Below are 18,070 nucleotides of genomic sequence, written 5' to 3'. Positions count from 1 at the left end.
AAGCAGGGCCACCCAGACCCCTAGGCTTAGCCTCCTCCCTGAGTGAGCAGTAAGCAGCCATTCATCTACTATACAAAGACTGCAGAAAGAAGCTCTATTGAAGGTTTAGCAGCCATATTGGTTGGTGAAGGATAACCATACACTCACCTAAAGAATTATTAGGAACACCTGTTCTATTTCTCATTAATGCAATTATCTAGTCAACCAATCACATGGCAGTTGCTTCAATGCATTTAGGGGTGTGGTCCTGGTCAAGACAATCTCCTGAACTCCAAACTGAATGTCAGAATGGGAAAGAAAGGTGATTTAAGCAATTTTGAGCGTGGCATGGTTGTTGGTGCCAGACGGGCCAGTCTGAGTATTTCACAATCTGCTCAGTTACTGGGATTTTCAGGCACAACCATTTCTAGGGTTTACAAAGATTGGTGTTAAAAGGGAAAAACATCCAGTATGCGGCAGTCCTGTGGGCAAAAATGCCTTGTGGATGCTAGAGGTCAGAGGAGAATGGGCCGACTGATTCAAGCTGATAGAAGAGCAACGTTGACTGAAATAACCACTCGTTACAACCGAGGTATGCAGCAAAGCATTTGTGAAGCCACAACACGCACAACCTTGACGCGGATGGGATACAACAGCAGAAGACCCCACCGGGTACCACTCATCTCCACTACAAATAAGAAAAAGAGGCTACAATTTGCACGAGCTCACCAAAATTGGACTGTTGAAGACTGGAAAAATGTTGCCTGGTCTGATGAGTCTCGATTTCTGTTGAGACATTCAAATGGTAGAGTCTGAATTTGGCGTAAACAGAATGAGAACATGTATCCATCCTCTGATGGCTACTTCCAGCAGGATAATGCACCATGTCACAAAGCTCGAATCATTTCAAATTGGTTTCTTGAACATGACAATGAGTTCACTGTACTAAAATGGCCCCCACAGTCACCAGATCTCAACCCAATAGAGCATCTTTGGGATGTGGTGGAACGGGAGCTTCGTGCCCTGGATGTGCATCCCTCAAATCTCCATCAACTGCAAGATGCTATCCTATCAATATGGGCCAACATTTCTAAAGAATGCTATCAGCACCATGTTGAATCAATGCCACGTAGAATTAAGTCAGTTCTGAAGGCAAAAGGGGGTCCAACACCGTATTAGTATGGTATTCCTAATAATTCTTTAGGTGAGTGTATGTAAAGGTAATGTACAGATACTGGCTTTGGAATTCATAGCATTTTAACTAGAGGTAAAACACTCAGGCACATATTCATACTGGAAAGTGCCAGATACAAGTCTGTTAGAGGACTACACCCCACAATGGACATTGTAGAACCACATTTTGAGAGGATGTTGCCCTTGAGAGGCCACCAAAAGGGAAGGGATGATGGCAAACTCTGCAGAGACGAGACATGGCTGGAAGATGTCATCATGGTGCTCTGTTCCCAATAGAGAAGATGAGAAAAGCAAACATCTACATTAGAGGATATGTCATTGGATATAATTTATGCAGTAAGTAGAGCTGTACGCTCCTGTATGTTTGGTAGTGCTGAATGTATTACCCATTCAAACATGCCATTAGCACTGTGGCGGAGGGTGGGGAAGATTGGATAAGTGGGACGCACAAACAGATTTCACACCCACCACACAACAAGTGGGTCTGTATGTTTTAAAATGCCAGGACTAAATTTCAGTCCTGGTCCAGTCCTGCAGGCACTCCTAAGAGTATGTGTATTTGCACTTTGCCAAAACATTCAGTAAGAACGTGGTTACTAGTTTCATAAGAGCCAGCACTATCATTGTATATTTGTCACCGCCTGGATCCCTGCCTTGTACCCCACACCATTCCCCAGCACCGAGATGATCCCAGCCTCCATCGGGCAGGAGACCACTAAACCAGGGTGTGCCCTGAGGTAAAGAAAGGGTGCACCTCTCTCTTCACTGTATGTGCATGGGAGTGCTGGAGCAGTACTGCTACTTCCCTCATCTTACAAGCACTACCACTCCCATCCTTTCCACCTCATGCCTCTGCAGAGCTTCTGCACATCACAGAGTGGTCTATTAACTCTTGAAGATTGGCATTAAAATGAGCAGAGAGGCCAGAGCTATTTTGAAAAACTGGTGTTTTTATAGAGCTAAAAGGGTTTAAGGGATTTTAAGACATTTGCACTATTTCTTACCATTTAAATCCCTCGCCACCTAGTGATTCCACTGGTTCTGCAGTTATGACACCATGCACATTGTTCTTGTAACCACTGCAGCCAATCACTAGTTTCTACAGCCACATGCCATGTAGGTGGATGAAGGACTGGCGAGGACAACCAGAGCGGCAGTGCTGGAGCAGCAGAGATATTAATGGATGCATACTGGCGATTTTTATTGTATACTATTTCCGGCTCTTCTTCAACTTTCTTAAAATCCTGCACAACCCTAAGTAAGAAGTCTATTACATGGATATCAGATTACAAGCCATTTTGGCCATGAAAACTAGAATGTTACGGCATATTGGTAAGATATACCATAAACAAATAGAAAAATTTGAGAGAGCTTAAAATATAACTTTTACTAATAGTTTATATAAAATATATAGCGCCACAAACAGATACTTGAGATATGGCTAGAATGTATGGAACAGTCTTACCATTCAGACGCCCCCTGATAGGGATCGGCCTAGCGTGGTGGAAATATGGAAATTCCCATATTTCCATCACGCTAGGCCGATCCCTATCAGGGGGCGTCTGAATGGTAAGACTGTTCCATACATTCTAGCCATATCTCAAGTATCTGTTTGTGGCGCTATATATTTTATATAAACTATTAGTAAAAGTTATATTTTAAGCTCTCTCAAATTTTTCTATTTGTTTATCATATTGTTAGTGAGAGCTCCATTATCTTTAAATTTCTACTACTCCATTAACCATTTAAGATATACCATAGCATTCAGATTGGTGAAACTCTGGCCTCTGGGATCCTTGCTTATCCTGGAAAGATTCCTTCGTCATTTCTTTCAGCACAGGAGCACTCGCTCCCTCTGTTCAGGAAACTGCCATACAGTTACATTTAAGTGACTAGACTTGTGTTTCAGCTACCTGCACTGGAAAGAAATAGCTCAGTATGGTTGGAGAACCCCTTTAGAGTACAGCCAATTGAGGTGGATTTTCCTTAGCAGAATTTCCACTGCAGATTTTTCTGTAATTCCACAGCAGAATTTCCATTGCTGATTTGTAATGACTTTTGATGCAAACTTATAGTAGATTTCACCCTCTATATTGCAAAGGCTGAAATCCACAACATAAATTCTGCAAATTTAAACTATGCATCACAGGACAATTTCTACTGTGGATTTGGTACTCAGCGTGTGGATGACATCTGTTTTAAGAAATATATGACTAGAGTTGAGCGGACACCTGGATGTTTCGGAAATGTGAAATTTATTAACCTGTCTACTAGGTAGAGCAGGGGTATATCACAGCCAAAAATTGGTGAATGTCACCTGACAATGTAACAGAAAAATTAGTGAAATTTATTAACCTGTCTACTAGGTAGAGCAAGGGTATATCACAGCCAAAAATTGGTGAATGTCACCCAACTATGTAACAGAAAAATTTGTGAAATTTATTAACCTGTCTACTAGGTAGAGTAGGTGTATATCACAGCCAAAAATTGGTGAATTTCATCCAAAAATGTAACCAACAAATTAGTGAAATTTGTTTACCTGTCTACTAGGTAGAGAAGGGGTATATCACAGCCAAAAATTGGTGAATTTTATCCGAAAATGTAAAGGACAAATTAGTGAAATTACATAAAATAAAATACGTACAAATTAAAAAAAATAATCTTGATGTATGAGGTGGAGGTCCATATGGAGTAGGAGGTTAGGGAGGCGGTGGATGTAGTGGTGTAGATGGAAGCGGCGGTGGTGGAGGACGAGGTAGCCAATACTGGTTTTTGGTTTTAATTTAATTTAATTTTTTAAATTAGGGTACACTCAAAGAGTGGGAAATATTAAAAATACAACAATGAGCAATTACGCTGTAGTGTAAAAATGGCTGGGTAAGGCCGGTATACATGTCTATTCTGCACAAGGTACAGACAAGTCCTGTGGGATCCGTGCCTGGTTCATTATAACGAACATGAGCTTGTCCACAATGGCTGTGGATAGGCGGCTGCGCTTGTCTGTGATGACGCCCCCTGCCGTGCTAAACACACGTTCAGATAATACACTGGCGGCAGGGCAGGCCAGCACCTTCAAGACGTAAAGGGCAAGCTCAGGCCATGTGCCCAATTTGGAAAGCCAGAAGTTGAAGGGGGCAGACCCGTCATTTAGTAAGTGTAGGCGTGTGCCCACATACTGCTCCACGATGTTGCTGAAATGCTGCCTCCTGCTAAGACGTTCCATATCAGCTGGTGGTGCTGGCTGTTGTGACGTGCTGACAAAGCTTTTCTACATTTCGACCATGCTAACCCTTCCTTCTGAGGTGCTAGTGGTGCCCCAGCTGCGTTGGCGACCTCTTCCTCCTCCTCTGCCTTTGCCTTGTGCTTCCAATGTGCCCCCGCTGTCAGGTGGGAATGTCACAAGCAGCACGTCTACCAGCGTGCGCTTGTACTCGCGCATGTTATGATCACACTCCAGTGACGGAATTAAGGACGGTACGTTGTCCTTGTAATGGGGATCCAGCAGCGTGGCCACCCAGTAATCAGCACAATTTAGAATGTGGGCAAATCGGCGGTCGTTGCGGAGACACTGCAGCATGTAATCGCTCATATGTGCCAGGCTGCCCAGAGGCAACTGCAGCATACGGGTAGGTTACCCGACACTGCTATATTATAATGTGTATCTCCCTTTAAGAAAGTTAGGCCTGTTGCAGGCAATTCTTATTCCAGCCAGCAGAGGGAGCCCCCAGTTTAGTATAAATAGGCTAGGGCCTAGCCTAGAGAGGGAGTTGGAAGTTTCTAGAGTGAGTTCTGTGAGATTCAGGACTCATCAAGGAGTGCAGAAACTGCACTACTGGTGTGGAGGATCATTCCCACCCAGTTTTCCAGGTTAATTATACCTGAGGAACTCCAAAGATAGAGCCTGCCATCAGGAGGGAAGAAGACCTCTACCAAATCTTTTCTCAAGGGTTATCACCAGGATTTGGGTGTCTGGACCTTGAGGGTATTGCTGCATTGAGCATAAGAGGGAATCCCTGATCCTAGGAGGCCTGCCTGGAAGTTAGTCTTTTTGTAAGTAAAAGCCAGAACCACTGCTGTTAACTGTATGGTAAAGTGTGGAATAACTCTGGAACTGTATTCACTGGCTGTTCACCCTACTACAAACTCGTTCAGTAAAGTTAACCTGTTATATAAATATCCGGATTGCTCCATTATTCCTCCTATCATTACACGGTGTGTCACCGTTCAATTGACACTGGCGTCACGACATTTATCAACTGCCTGTTCCAGTATCGCCCTGATTGAAGACGACAGTGAATCCCAGGTTAGTGGGTTGCCCTGCACTACGACCCCCCGCATACCTAAAGCTACACTACTGACCCCCTGGGACACTGCATCGCTCTTTTTGGCGTCACGAACAGGATACGCATGCTTCTGGAGTGCAGAGAAGTGTGAACTGTGTGCTTTAACTATTCCACCACCGTATTGCAAGGACTGTACCCTTTATTTCCAAGTCGGTGGATTACAATTGTACCTGGGAAGAATCGGAGGCGCTGTGCTGTGTTGCGCTACCCCCAGGAAAAGAAAATCGTGTTTGTGGATTACAATTTATTCACTTGTCAACAACCCTGCTTGCTGTCAGGGAATGGTGACCAAGATGGCCGCCGGCCGCCTGGAGTAAAGTTTCCCGCGCTGCTGAGGACCTTCGTGGGCGGATCCCTTCAAAGACACAGAGAATCCCGCCCCTCTTCATCATCGCACCGCCGCGGCCCTGCTTCTTCTACGTCAGCAACCTCACCGCGTCTACAGGACGTCCGGAGCCTCGCGAGAGTTGGCCTGCGCAACCCCGGCGATACCGGTAAGGACTTGTAACCGGAGGGAAGGGGATTGTACCGGCTCCTTTAGTCGCCCGCGGCCACATCTGGATAAACTAACATGTCAGAACCGGGAGTTCCCGAGCAGCTGGCCCCGGGAGAGCTTGCGGCTCCTAATCATCCTATAGCCCCCAGCATGATGCCCTTTACTATGCCTTACTATTTTGGGGCCCCATGGTTTCCCCGCTATAAAGGAGAGACCCATACCTTAAGAGACTTTAAAGAAAAGTTGCTGGCATTATTCAAACTGTACCCCATAAATGCCGAACAGCAGATGGAAATCCTGCTAGCGCAACTGGAGGGAGCTGCCCGCAGAGAGGCATTATCCTGGCCTGCTGCTGAGCGGAGTACTCTAGAGCAGATATTCACCCGCCTCAGGGCCACTTTTGAAACCAGGACTGCCTCAGAGATAAAGATGCACTTCTTTGGCAAGAAACAGAAGTCCGGTGAGTCCGTCCGTGATTATGCCCTATCACTTCAGGAGGCTTTGGGGGCTGTAATCCAGATAGATCCAAAGGAGGCTGATAATCAGGACCAGACCCTGAGGGAACAATTTATCACAGGGGTGTCTAGTGAGCAAATAAGGACTCAATTAAAAATGCTGTCAGCCCAGCACCCTAGCAGTACCTTTCTGGATTTTAAAGAGCTGGCCATAAGAATTCTGGGGTCAGCCGTATCTACTGAGTTGAGCACCCCACCTGAGTCATCAGCCTGCAGGCCAAAACCGCCTAGCACTAACCAAGCTGAGGCCGGTCAAGCCGTTCAAGCTTCAGCTACCGATACTATTGCCATGCTGACAGAACAGGTGAATCACCTCACTAAAAGTCTAGAGAGAGTGTGCAAAAAGATAGAGGAATGGGAAAAACCCATAATGTCAGAGGAAGAGTTCCTGTCACCTCCTAGGCCGTTCCCACCTCCATACCAAGAGACTCACCCCAGGGATCCTGGGAGGCGTAATAGAGATCGTTCCAAAGATCGCAAGCGGCCCGTGTGTAAATACTGTAAAAAGGTGGGACACACAGAATCCACGTGCTGGCAGTTAAACGGGCTACCCTCGAGGCTGAGGACCACCCCTCGGGAGGTAGAACATTAGGTCCAAAGGATCCAAGTTGGATGCCCCGGTATGTAGGATCCCATCCTAAAATCAATATAGAGATCAACGGGGTCCCCTTTGAAGCCCTATTAGATACTGGGTCCCAGGTCACTACCATTCAGCTGCCCACATTTGAAAAGTTCTGGGACACCAACCAGTTAACCCAGCCGCCTGAATCCTGGGTAGAGATTGTCGCCAGCAATGGCAAACCGGTAAAGATTCATGGATACTGGGAACCCACCCTGCAGGTGGGAGAAGTAACCTTGCCTCAACAGGGAGTGATAGTAGTACAGGCCGGCGACAGAGGAGGACATCCTGTCATTCTAGGCACCAATGTCTTCAAAAACTGTTATTCTGAAATACTTGCCGTATTACACCAGACTTTGCCCACTGCTTCCTCTGCATCCAAGAGGGTGATTCAGAAGACTATTACTGTGTTAAGTGCTCAGCAGAGGTTTGCTAATGGAAAAGGAGAAATTTGTACTGCCAGGATCCGTGATATTAAGCCTGTGACTTTGCCTCCTAATTCTCAAACTCTTTTATGGTGTCGTGCTATCCTGGGAGTCCAAGGCCAAGATTATCCATCCCTGGTGGAACCAATCCAGATGGAGAACTACCCTTATGTGAGAGCTGCCAAGTGCCTGGTGAACGTCTCCCAAGGTAAAGTACCTGTCCGTCTGATTAACCTGAGTGATCATCCTGTTGCGCTTACTAAGCATTGCCGTGTTGCCCAGCTTTCCCAGGTGTCCTTCCAAGACATCATTCGTCTTCCAGTGACAGAAAAGCCGCCAGCTGCAGACAGTGGACGTCCATTGGTGACCCAGCCACAAGTGCCCTGGTGGGAAGAGCTCCATGTAGGGGACGAGACTACCCCCCAACATCAACAAGAAGGGATCCTACAGCTTGTCAAAGAGCACCACCAGGCCTTCAGTAAACATGCTACTGATTATGGAGAGGTTAGTGCCATACAACACACCATACCTACTGGCTCTCATCCTCCTATCAAGGAGAGATACAGACCCTTACCGCCTACTTCATATCAGACTGTAAAAGAAATGATCCAAGAGATGAAAGACTCTAATGTAATCCGGGACAGCCGTAGCCCGTGGGCTGCACCCCTGGTCCTTGTAAAGAAGAAGGATGGTGGTATCCGTTTCTGTGTGGATTATAGGAAAATTAATCAAATAACCCACAAAGATGCATACCCACTGCCCCGCATTGAGGAGTCACTAACTGCTCTGGGCTCCTCCGCCTATTTCTCCACATTGGACTTGACCAGTGGCTACTGGCAAGTACCCATGGCCCCTGCAGATAGGGAAAAGACTGCTTTCACCACTCCCATGGGCCTGTTCGAATTCAATTGTATGCCGTTCGGGCTATGTAATGCCCCAGGGACTTTCCAGAGACTAATGGAGCGGTGTTTGGGTCACAAAAACTTCGAAACAGTGCTGCTGTATCTAGATGATGTCATTGTGTACTCAAAAACATATGAGGACCATCTGAAACATTTAGCAGAAGTATTTGAAATCCTTATCAAATATGGCTTGAAAGTAAAGCCATCCAAGTGTCACTTGCTCAAACCTGCAGTAAAATACCTGGGGCATGTGGTAAGCGCAGAGGGCGTGCAGCCTGATCCTGATAAGCTAGCAGCTGTCCGTAATTGGCCGGTCCCCACTACCGTCAAAGAGGTGAGGAGTTTCCTTGGTTTTGCAGGCTACTATAGACGTTTTATCCCCCATTTTGCTCAAATAGCTGATCCTATCCAGGAACTCTTGAGGGGGCAACCCAAGAAAAGTCCTAGAACTCCTGTGCCCATTGAGTGGAATGAAGAAAGAGAGATAGCGTTCCAATTGTTAAAAAAGAAACTGACCGAGCCTCCTGTGTTAGGTTATCCAGACTACAGCAAGCCCTTTCATCTGTATACCGATGCTAGCAAACGAGGCCTGGGAGCTGTGTTAGCCCAGATCCAAGAGGGAAAAGAAAGAGTGATAGCTTATGCAAGCCGCTCCCTGAAAGGAGCTGAGAAAAATGACCAGAATTATAGTTCCTTCAAACTAGAGTTCCTGGCATTAGTGTGGGCAGTGACGGAGAAATTCAAAGATTATCTAGCCGCCACCCCGTTCATTGCATTCACTGACAATAACCCTCTGGCGCATCTAAATACAGCTAAATTGGGGGCCTTGGAGCAGAGATGGGCCTCTCGCCTTGCCAACTATGATTTCTCTGTAAAATACTGTGCTGGACGTACTAATGACAATGCTGATGCTTTATCCAGGCTTCCCACAGAGACAGCTCCTGATGGGCGGGATGCTTGGGAAGATGTAGAAATGCCGGCCTTCTATAACAAATTTGCTCAACAGGATCAGGCTCGAGCTACCAATGACAGAGCCGCAGCCCCTTCACCCTCCAGTAGGCCTGAGCCCAAAGAAGAAAGGTGGGTGAAATTACAGTCTGAAAGTAGAGTGCTGGGTGAGTTGTTGGATTTTATTACTAGTGGCAGAGCTCCTGAGAGAATCAGACATAAGAGTGCAGATCCAGAGCTCATCAAACTGTGGAGACAGCGCCATCAGCTCTTCATACAAAAGGGCCTATTGCTACGGAGAAGCCTAGACCCAGTATCCAACGAAAGAGTGCATCAGATTCTCATACCCCGACGAGATGCAGGTATGGTGTTGGAGATGTACCACAATCAATCCGGTCATTTTGGGGTCCAAAAGACTGAGGCTAATATCCGCCAGCGGTTTTATTGGGTGGGCATGAGAGAAGACATTGAGAGGTGGTGTCGGGAGTGTATAGCCTGTGCCTTAAAACGAAGTGAGCACCATGACCAGAGGGCACCACTGAGACCCATTGTAAGTACCCGTCCTCTTGAACTTGTCGCCATCGACCATGTGAAGCTGGAGCCTAGTCGCTCAGGGTATGCTTATGCCATGACTATTATTGACCATTTCACTAAGTTTGTTGTAGTGGTGCCTGTGAGAGACCAGACGGCCAAGACTACAGCCGAACTGTTCTGGAAACACTTTCTCCTGCCCTACGGATCCTCACTGATCAAGGACTTGCTTTTGAGTCCCATCTGTTCCATGAACTGTGCCGCTTACACAACTGTAAGAAGATCCGGACAACGGCCTACCATCCTCAAGGTAATGGATTGTGTGAAAAAATGAATCAGACCTTGATAGAGATGCTGAGGGCCGTGCCTCCTGAAACCAGAGGAGATTGGCCCAGTCTGTTGCCACAGCTCATGTACACGTACAACCATACCATCCATTATTCCACTGGGTATACCCCTTTTTATTTGATGTTTGGGCGCCAAGGGACATTGCCTGCTGATCACTCGTTGGACATACACGTACCTGATTGCATCAACCCATTACCTAATACCGACTGGGTTGCTGAGCACCAAAGGCGATTGAATACGGCCAAAGCCATTGTTCAGGAACGTATGGGTTATGCTAGAGACCGACAGCAGAGAGACTATGATCAAGCAGCCCATGCAGAACCCTTGACAATAGGGGCTGTGGTGTGGTTGAAAAATAACCGCCGTACAAGTAAACTGGACAGTAAATGGGAGCAAAATCCCTATGTTGTCACTGCAATCCCAAATGTTGGGACCCACACTTATGAGATCACCCGGGAAGGCAGGGGATCCCAAATCGTGCACAGAAACCGGTTAAAGCTCTGCCTGACGCAAGAACCCAGTGCCGAGAGTTCTAGATCTGAATCACCTGTGTCAGAGCCATCAATACAGCCCGAGGATCCTATGCAGGCTGTCAGTAATCTAAGGTATGACACTGATCCCATGCATTGGCTCCTGACACCATGGTTGAATTTGTTGGTGCCCGCTCCGGCCCCTACTGTATCTTCACCTCCAGAAGAGCCGGTTCAAGATGCCCCGGATCCAGTCCCCCTTCTAGGAGATCTAGTTGTTCCTGTTGTTCCCGTTGTTCCTGACCAGGGTCTCACTGACGGAGACCCTCCTGTTGCTCCTCTCTCTTCTACCTCGATGCTAAGGGAAGAGGAGACCCCTGTGTTGAGAAGGTCCACCCGGATGAACAGAGGACGCCCGCCAGTCCGTTTAGGGGACTTTGACTATGCTGGTGGTGTTTCCTCCCGAGCAGTTGCTACTGGAAATAGCTTGCTTGACGTTTGTGCGCAAGAATGGACTCCTCCACGTGAGCCCTTGCCTGTTATACACCCGCAGGAAACCCCTGTGTAGTTCCTTTATTATACTGCAGCCAAGAAAAATGGACTAACCTGGTTCACCTTAAGTCCGCTGTGCCAGGTCAGCGGCCGTGTCTAAGAAGCAAGAAGACGCCCCTTTCCCTTGCGTCATTTGTTCATTGAGTTACAAATGTTATATCTTCTGTGTGAAATAATTATTCATCATATTTATAATGTAATGCTTTAATTAGGTACCATTTTATGCCGGTTCAGGAAGGTGTGTGTGAGTACGAGGCCTTACTCACGTTAAAGTCTGGGGGTGTGCAGCATACGGGTAGGTTACCCGACACTGCTATATTATAATGTGTATCTCCCTTTAAGAAAGTTAGGCCTGTTGCAGGCAATTCTTATTCCAGCTAGCAGAGGGAGCCCCCAGTTTAGTATAAATAGGCTAGGGCCTAGCCTAGAGAGGGAGTTGGAAGTTTCTAGAGTGAGTTCTGTGAGATTTAGGACTCATCAAGGAGTGCAGAAACTGCACTACTGGTGTGGAGGATCATTCCCACCCAGTTTTCCAGGTTAATTATACCTGAGGAACTCCAAAGATAGAGCCTGCCATCAGGAGGGAAGAAGACCTCTACCAAATCTTTGCTCAAGGGTTATCACCAGGATTTGGGTGTCTGGACCTTGAGGGTATTGCTGCATTGAGCATAAGAGGGAATCCCTGATCCTTGGAGGCCTGCCTGGAAGTTAGTCTTTTTGTAAGTAAAAGCCAGAACCACTGCTGTTAACTGTATGGTAAAGTGTGGAATAACTCTGGAACTGTATTCACTGGCTGTTCACCCTACTACAAACTCGTTCAGTAAAGTTAACCTGTTATATAAATATCCGGATTGCTCCATTATTCCTCCTATCATTACACGGTGTGTCACCGTTCAATTGACACTGGCGTCACGACATTTATCAACTGCCTGTTCCAGTATCGCCCTGATTGAAGACGACAGTGAATCCCAGGTTAGTGGGTTGCCCTGCACTACGACCCCCCGCATACCTAAAGCTACACTACTGACCCCCTGGGACACTGCACAACGACAAGCTGTCCTCTGTGGGAGGTGTATCGTCTGTGTCCTCTGTATCCCCCCAGCCACACACCAGTGATGGCCATGAGCTGGTATGGGTGCCACACTGCTGTGAACATGGTTTCTCCTCCTCCATCTCCTTCTACTCATCCTCCACTTCATCATCCTCCAGAACTGTGCCCTAGCTGGACAATTGTGTACCTGGCATTTGTGGGTGCAGGAACCCACCCTTGGAGCCACTTGTGAATGACTGGCCGGAAACCCTATAAAATGATCCCTCTTCCTCCTCCTCCTCCTGTGCCACATCCTCTTCCATCATCACCCAAAGAGTTTTTTCAAGGAGGCATATAAGTGGGATAGTAACGCTGAAAATGGCGTTATCGGCACTGGCCATGTTGGTGGTGTACTCGAAACAGCGCAACAAGGAACACAGCTCTCGCATGAAGGCCCAGTCATTGGTGGTGAAGTGGTGCTGTTCCACAGAGTGACTCACCCGTGCGTGCTGCAGCTGAAACTCCACTATCGCCTTCTGCTGCTCGCACAGTCTGGCCAGCATGTGCAAGGTGGAGTTCCACCTTGTGGGCACGTCGCATATGAGGTGGTGAGCAGGAAGGCCGAAGTTATGCTGCAGCGCGAGCAGCAGCAGGATGAGAACGCTGAAAGCGTGCACAGACAGCCCGCACTTTCCGCAGAAGCTCTATCGGGGTAATTTTTAAGGAACCTCTGCACCACCAAATTCAGCACATGCGCCAGGCAAGGGATGTGCGTCAAACTGGCTAGTCCCAGAGCTGCTACGAGATTTCGCCCATTATCACACACCACCAGGCTGGGCTTGAGGCTCACTAGCACCAACCACTCATCGGTCCGTTGTTCCATGCCCGTCCACAGCTCCTGCGCAGTGTGGGGTTTGTCCCCCAAACAGATGTTTTAAAACTGCCTGCTGTCGTTTAACCCTGGCTGTGCTGAAGTTGGTGGTGAAGGTGTTACGCTGACCGGATGAGGAGGGAGTAGAGGATGAGGCAGCACAGTAGGAGGAGGAAGCAACAGGAGGCAAACTGAAGTGCCCTGCAATCTTCGTTGGTGGAAGGACATGCGTCAACCTGCTATCCGCCTCAGGCCCAGCCGCCACTGCATTTACCCAGTGTGCTGTTACGGAGATATAACGTCCCTGACCATGCTTACTGGTCCACGTATCCATAGTTAGGTGGACCTTGCCACAGATGGTGTTGCGCAGTGCACACCTGATTTTGTCCCCCACTTGGTTGTGCAGGGAAGGGATGGCTCGCCTGGAAAAGTAGTGGTGGCTGGGCACGACGTACTGTGGGAAAGCCACCGCCATATGGCTTTTAAAACTCTCCGTCTTCACCAGACGAAATGACAGCAATTCAAAGGCCCATGCATTCTGGGCCAGGGATCGCGGGTGGGTAGGGGGGTACTTCCTCTTCCACTCCAGTGTTTGGGAGATAGAGAACTGAAGGCTTCCGTGGGACATTTTGAGGATGCTTGGTGACCCAGGTGGTGGTGTTGCTGGCAGATCCTCTTTTTGCAGGGTGGCAGGTGCCACTGTCACTCCAGAGGTGGATGAAGAGGCCGAGACTGCAGCAGAAGAGGAAGCAGGAGGAGCCAGAGACCTTTCTTGGTTTTTGAGGTGTCTACTCCACTGCAGCTTGTGCTGTGCACTTAGATGCCTGTTCATGCAGGTTGTGCTCAGGTTAAGAACGTTTATGCCTCGCTTCAGGCTCTGATTGCACAGAGTGAAAACCACTCGTGTCTTGTCATCAGCACATTGTCTGAAGAACTGCCATGCCAGGGAACTCCTTGGAGCTGGCTTTGGTGTGCTCGGTCCCTAGCTGCGTTGGGAAGTAGCAGGCGTACTGTCTAAGGGACGGCCGCTCCGCTTCTGCACCCTGCTCCCTCTTCTGCTGTGTTGGTGGCTCTGTGCGACCACCACCTCTCTTCCTCCGAACTACACAGGTCACTCGCATGACCTTGATTCCATGTGGGGTCGAGGACCTCATCGTCCTCCACATCATCTTCCACCCAGTCTTCACCCCTACCCTCCTTGTCGGTCTGCACACTTTCGAAAGCCACTGCAGTTGGCACCTGTGTTTCGTCATCATCCGAGACGTGCTGCGGTGGTCCTCCCATGTACTCATCTTAAAACATAAGTGGTTGGGCATCGGTGCACTCAATCTCTTCCACTTCTGGGGCAGGGCTATGTGGATTGCCCTGGGAAACTCTGCTAGCAGAGTCATCAAAAAGCAGAAGGGACTGCTGCATGACTTTGGGCTCAGACTGCTTGGCTGATTTGCAAGGAGGTGAGGTGAAAGACTGATGGACATCGGCTGCAGGTGCAATTTCTGATCTTTCAGCAGGAGACTGGGTGGGAGACAATGTGAAGGAACTGGAGGCACTGTCAACAACCCAATCTACTATCGCCTGTACTTGTTCTGGCCTCACCATTCGTAGAGCCGCATTAGGCCTGACCAAATAACGCTGAAGGTTCTGTCGCCTACTTGCACCTGAGGAAGGTGTTTCACTTGTGCGTGTAGCTGGCACAGATCGACCACGTTCTCTCTCTGCAACAGGAGCTCCACCAGCAGCACCATGACCGGGGCCACGTCCCTTATTTGACGCTCTCCTCATTCTCTGCAAATTTAGGATCTTGCCCAAAATGGGTGTTTTTTTTTTATAACAGAATATAACAGCAGTATCTAACACATGTATTTCACACTGACAGATGCAGCAAAGGCTGCAAATTTTGTATTTGGCCCAAAATGGGTGTTTTTTTAAATAACAGAAGATAACAGCAGTATCTAACGCATTTACTTCACACTGACTCATGCAGCAATGGCCGTAAATTTATTATTTTGCCCAAAATTGATGTTTTTTTTTAATAACAGAAGATGACAGCAGTATCTAACGCGTGTATTTCACACTGACAGATGCAGCAAAGGCTGTAAATGTAGTATTTGGCCCAAAATGGGTGTTTTTTTGATAACAGAAGATAACAGCAGTATCTAACGCGTGTATTTCACACTGACAGATGCAGCATAGGCCCCAGATGTAGGGTATTGCCAAAAATTGGTGCTTTTAAAAACCCAGAAAATGATTGCAGTATGTCAAGATTATATTTCAAACTGACAAATGCAGCATAGGCCCCAGATGTAGGGTATTGCCAAAAATGGGTGATTTTTTAAACCCAGAAAATTATTGCAGTATTTCAAGCTTGTATTTAGCAATGACAGATGTAGCAAACGCCGCAAATTTAGTATTTAGGTCAAAATGGTTATTTTTTTTAATAGCAGAATATAACAGTAGTATCTAACGCTTGTATTTCACACTGACAGATGCAGCAAAGGCAGCAAATTTAGTATTTTGCCCAAAAAGTGTGTTTTTTAAAACCCAGAAAATTATTGCAGTATTTCAAGCTTAAATTTCACACTGACAAATGCTGCATAGGCCCCAGATGGAGGGTATTGCCAAAAATAGGTGCTTTTTTAAACCCAGAAAATTATCACAGTCTTTCAAGCTTGTATTTAACAATCACAAATGCTGCAAAGGCCACAGATGTAGGGTCTTGCCAAAAATTGGTGATTTTTTAAAACACAGAATATAATTGCAGTATTTCAAGCTTCTATTTGACTGTCACAAATGCACATATGCTGTGCTGGTGCACTGAACTTGCATAAAATGGCCACCGCCACCCACCTAACTAACAGACGGATGAAAGTTATTTTTCTGTGTCACTGGGCTCAGGGCAGGGTAAAAAGATTGTGCACTGCACCCACAAAACAAAATCTATGTAGATCACTGAGTTAACAAGCACTTCAGATTAAAGATTCTTTCCTATTCTCTCCCTCACAGCAGCAACATCCTATCCCTACACTAATCAGAGCAGAGTGATGTGCAGCGCTACGTGACTCCAGCTTATATAGAGGCTGGGTCACACGCTGCGCTGGCCAATCACAGCCATGCCATTAGTAGGCATGGGTGTGATGGCTTCTAAGGGCACACAAGTTAAATGCTTGTTGATTGGCTGCTCTGCAGCCTTTCAAAAAGCTCCATTAACTCGCCGAACACCGAACCCGAACTTTTACTGAAAAGTTCGGGTTCGGGTCCAGGTTCCAAAAATCCTAAAGTTCGGTACGAACCCGAACTTTACAGTTCGGGTTCGCTCAACCCCAGTGGCGTACATACCAGGGTCGCAGGGGTCGCAGTTGCGACCGGGCCCGGCACTCCAGGGGGCCCGGCCGCCTGTGGACCCCCCCCAGGCCGCTGGCAGGGCCCCCGCTGTACTTACATGTAATGGAGCGCTCTGATGGGGCCCGACATGAAGTACAGTGACAATTTCGGGCCCCATCAGAGCGCTCCATGCCTCACACACACCCAGCCAGGCAGTTCCGTTTCCATAGTGAAGCAGGGAAACCTCTCTGCTCCCTGCTTCACTGATCTTCAGAGCTCAGGAACTCCCCCTGCTGGCCCCAGATCGCGCTGCTGGCTGTGGGAGGAGACCTGAAAGCCCAGCAATCTGCCTCCTCTCATCAGGGAAGAAATTAAGTATGTGTATTTTTTTTTCTAACGCTGCAGACTGGGGGCAGGGGGGTAGGGGGGGGGTTTGATGGGCACAACTAGAGTGAGGGGGCACAAAAGTTGGCATCTCTACTGAGGGGCACCTAATCTGCCATAACTAATTTGAGGGGGGCACATAATCTGCCATAACTAATTTGGGGGGGCACCTAATGTATCATAACTACTGTGAGGGGGGCACATATAAAGGCATAACTATGAGGGGGCACATATGAAGGCATAACTACTGTGACGGGGCATGTAATCTGGCATAACCAATGTGAGGGGCACATATGTGGGCATATCTAATGTGAGGGGCACATAATCTGGCATAACCACTCTGAGGGGGCACATATCTGGGCATATTTACTTTGAGGGGGCACATAACCGGGCATAAATACTGTGAAGGGGCACATAATCTGGAATTATTACTGTGAGGGGACACATAATCTGGCATAACCACTCTGAGGGGGCACATATTTGGGCATATTTTCTTTGAGGGGGCACATAACCGGGCATAAATACTGTGAAGGGGCACATAATCTGGAATTACTACTGTGAGGGGATACATAATCTGGCATAACCACTCTGAGGGGGCACATATCTGGGCATATCTACTTTGAGGGGGCACATAACTGGGCATAAATACCTGTGAAGGGGCACATAATCTGCCATAACTACTGTGAGGGGCACATAATCTGGCATTACTACTGTGAGGGGCACATAATCTGGCGTTACTAGGTGAGGGGCACATAGTCTGGCATTACTACTGTGAGGGGGCACATAATCTGGCATAACCACTTTGAGGGGGCACATATCTGGGCATAACTACTGTATGGGGACACATATTTGGCATAACTACTATGAGGGGGCACATATCTGGGCATAATTACTGTGACAGGAACAAAGGTGTGCATAACTACTGTGAGGGGCCACAAGGTGGGCATTAGTACTGTGTGGTTGCACTTAGGGGAAATGTCCTAGATTACCCTGCTATACATTGGCATGGCTCAGTCTTACAGGCCAGCACAGCGCCCCCTGCTGGTGATTTCACAGGGGCAGTCACCATCCCTTCCTTATGTGATTATTCTTTTTTTCTCACCACAGGAACCTTGTTCTGGATCCAGCGGACATCACGCCGA

Source organism: Bufo bufo, chromosome 2 (genome assembly GCF_905171765.1).
Source record: "Bufo bufo chromosome 2, aBufBuf1.1, whole genome shotgun sequence".
Lineage (NCBI taxonomy): Eukaryota > Metazoa > Chordata > Amphibia > Anura > Bufonidae > Bufo > Bufo bufo.
This window is presented reverse-complemented; position numbering follows the sequence as displayed.